This window comes from Hypanus sabinus, unplaced genomic scaffold (assembly GCF_030144855.1).
Source record: "Hypanus sabinus isolate sHypSab1 unplaced genomic scaffold, sHypSab1.hap1 scaffold_948, whole genome shotgun sequence".
NCBI classification, from domain to species: domain Eukaryota; kingdom Metazoa; phylum Chordata; class Chondrichthyes; order Myliobatiformes; family Dasyatidae; genus Hypanus; species Hypanus sabinus.
Window position 1 is genome coordinate 69,578 of NW_026781802.1, and position 4,067 is coordinate 73,644.

The window sequence follows — 4,067 nt, forward strand, 5'->3', positions numbered from 1 at the left end:
TCTTATTCATCTTTTGTAATTGCATCAATGTGCTTGACACAGATTAGGTACCCTGATATGCTGACAGCCAACACAGGCAAAATGCCGGTGGAACACAGCAGGCCAGTCAGCATCTACAAGGAGAAGCGCTGTCGAAGTTTCGGGCCGAGACCCTTCGTCAGGACTAACTGAAAGGAAAGAGAGTAAGCGGTTTGAAAGTAGGAGGGGGAAGGGGAAATGCGACATGAGAGGGGAAGACCGGAGAGGTTGGAGTGCAGCTGAGAGCCGGAAAGGTGATTGGCAAAAGGGATACAGAGCAGGCGAAGGGAGAGGGTCATGGGACGGGAGGCCTTGGGAGAAAGAAAGAGGGGGGGCAGCAGAGGGAGATGGAGTACGGGTAGAGCGATGGGTAGAGAGAGATAGAGAGAGAGAAAGGAGGAGGTCGGAAGAAAACTGAATATATCAGGATGGGGTATGGAGGTTTTTCTTATTCATCTTCAGTAATTGCATCAATGTGCTTGACACAGATTAGGTACCCTGATATTTTGACAGCCAACACACGCAAAATGACGGTGGAACACAGCAGGCCAGGCAGCATCTATAGGGAGAAGCGCTGTCGATGTTTCGGGCCGAGACCCTTCGTCAGGACTAACTGAAAGGAAAGACAGTAAGAGGTTTGAAAGTAGGAGGGGGAAGGGGAAATGCGAAATGACAGGAGAAGACTGGAGGGGTTGGAGTGAATCTGAGAGCCGGAAGGGTGATTGACAAAAGGGATACAGAACCGGAGAAGGGAGAGGATCAGGGGACGGGAGGCCTCGGGAGAAAGAAAGAGGGAGGGGAGCACCAGAGGGAGATGGAGAACAGGCAGAGCGATGGGCAGGGAGAGAGAGAGAAAGGAGGAGGTCGGAAGAAAACTGAATATCAGGATGGGGTATGGAGAGGAGGAGGGGCATTAAAGGAAGTTAGAGGAGTCAATGTTCACGCCATCAGGTTGGAGCATGAAATCGATCACATTTCCACTGCTGATCCAACATTAAGGACTGGTTCTCTGTGTCGATCTAAATTACTACACCCCGCACACCCTGTAACCTTCTCCGGTCCCTATCGCCTACCATATCCCTGAAACCGCCTGCACCCTCATTGAAACATGTAACATCCCCGGGAGATGTGACCGTGCACATGTGGAGATTACATTTTCACTCGTCGGAAGTGTTGGTTGATTGGACAAATTGCAAGTTTGAACCCTCTGTGGATGAAGCCTTCTGTGAGAGGGTTCAGAATAGCGGAATTCTTGGCGCGGGATAGACCATAAGACATAGGAGCAGAATTAGGTCATCTGGCCCATCGAGTCTGCTCCGCCATTCAATCATGGCTGATCCTTCAATTTTCCTCTCCTCACCCGCAGTTCCCGGCCTACCACACGGTTAGGCTTATTCATAAAGTCAGAAGACATGGGATTCAGGGAGGTGTGGCCAGGTGGATTCAGAATTGGCTTGCCTGCAGAAGGCAGATGGTCGTAGTGGAGGGAGTACATTCGGATTGGAGGGTTGTGACTAGTGGTGTCCAGCAAGGATCTGTTCTGGGACCTCTATTTTTTGTGATTTCATTAACGACCTGGATGTGGGGTTAAAAGAGGGGGCAAGTTTGCAGACTACACAAAGGTTGATGGTGTTGTAGAGACAGCAGGGGATTGTCGAAGATTGCAGAGAGACGTGGATAGGATGCAGAAGTGGGCTGAGAAGTGGCAGATGGAGTTAAACCCGGAGAAGTGTGAGGTGGTACATTTTGGAAGGGCAAACTCCAAGACAGAGTACAAAGTAAATGGTAGGAGACATGGCAGTGTGGAGGAGCAGAGTGATCTGGGGATACATGTGCACAGATCCCTGAAAGTTGCCTCACAGGTAGATAGGGAAGTTAAGAAAGCTTATGGCGTGTTAGCTTTTATAAGTTGAGGGATAAAGTTTAAGAGACGCGATATAATGATGCAGCTCTATAAAACTCTAGTTAAGCCACACCTGGAGCTGGCAGGGGGTCGAGGGTGATGGGGATCTGGGAGTGAATTGTTTTGACAGATTCTACTGAATGGTTTGGCATGTTGGAGTACCAGAGTATTTCGATCTGTTGTTGTTACCCAGTGCTCACCTGACAACAGATGCTGCGGACGGTATAAGGATAAAACCAGACAGGATCTCTGATTGACAACACCGGCCGAAGCACGTCAAAGGCTGAAGTTCATGACATGTTTTTTTTCATTTGTTTTTCTCAGAATGGAGCACGGGAAGTTTTTGTTACACCATACCAGAGTACTTGAAAAAACTTTGTTTACAACAACGGAAGCAGCCGATTGCAACGTGCAGAAACAAGACCCACAGAAACTTAACTCTTTGAAAACACCAAGAGAGAGATAGAGAGGGTAGGGAGTGTGACCGACCATGGGTCACCGCGGCTGCGGCACAACAGAACTCATCCATCCCTGATTCCCTGTCACTGCTTAGTTTCCGAGTGTCATTTTCTTCATAAGAGTACGTCCATTCGTCCTGAAGCTGTGCCGTCTGGGATTCTCCCACCATGGTAAACATCCTCTCCACATCCACTCTATCTGTGTCCTCTGGTCCTAGACTCCCCCACTGTAAGAAACATCCTCTCCACATCCACTCTAACTGTGTCCCATGGACCCAGAGCCCCAACTGCAGAAAACATCCTCTCCACATCCACCTTATCTATGTCCTCTGATCCTAGACTCCCCTACCATAGAAAACATCTTCTCCACATCCACTCTCTCTGAGTTCTCGGGTCCTCGAATCCCCACTATAGGAAACATCCTATCCACATCCGCTCTATCTGTGACCTCTGGTCCTAGACTCCCCCAGTATAGGAAACATCCTCTCCACATCCATTCTATCTGTGTCCTCTGGTCCTAGACTCCCCCACTGCAGGAAACATCCTTTCCCCATCCACTCTATCTGTGTCCTGTGGTCCTAGACTCCCCCACTATAGGAAACATCCTCTCCACATCCAGGCTATCTGCGTCCTCTGGTCCTAGACTCCCCTTCCATAGAAAACATCTTCTCCACATCCGCTATCTGAGTGCTCGGGTCCTAGACTCCCCTCCTATAGGAAACATCCTCTCCACATCCACTCTATCTGTGTCCTCTGGTCCTAGATTCCCCGACCATAGAAAACATCCTCTCCACATCCACTCTATCCATTGTTTAAAATGTGGTTCCATTGTTTAAAAAGGGTTCTAGAAGTAAGCCTAGCAATTATAGTCGTGTCAGTTTGACTTCAGTGGTGGGTAAATTAATGGAAAGTATTCTTAGAGATAGTATTAATAATTATCTGGATAGACAGGATCTGATTAGGAGTAGCCAGCATGGATTTGTGCGTGGAAGATCATGTTTGACAAACCTTATTGAATTTTTTGAAGAAGTTACGAGGAATGTTGACGAGGGTAAGGCAGTGGATGTAGTCAATATAGACTTCTGCAAAGCCTTTGACAAAGTTCCACATGGAAGGTTAGTTAAGAAGGTTCAGTCGTTAGGTATTAATGCTGGAGTAATAAAATGGATTCAACAGTGACTAGATGGGAGATGCCAGAGAGTAGTGGTGGATAATTGTTTATCAGGATGGAGGCCGGTGACTCGCGAGGTGCCTCAGGGATCTGTTTTGGGCCCAATGTTGTTTGTAATATACATAAATGATCTGGATGATGGGGTGGTAAATTGGATTATTAAGTATACCGATGATACTAAGGTAGGAGGTGTTGTGAATAATGAGATGGGTTTTCAAAGCTTGCAGGGAGATTTATGCCGGTTAGAAGAATGGGCTGAACGTTGTCAGATGGAGTTTAATGCTGAGAAGTGTGAGGTTCTACATTTTGGCAGGAATAATCCAAATAGAACATACATGGCAAATGGTAGGGCATTGAGGAATGCAGAGGAGCAGAGAGATCTAGGAATAACAGTGCATAGTTCCCTGAAGGTGGAGTCTCATGTAGATAGGGTGGTGAAGAGGGCTTTTGGAACGCTGGCCTTTATAAATCAAAGCATTGAGTACAGAAGTTGGGATGTAATGTTAAAATTGTACAA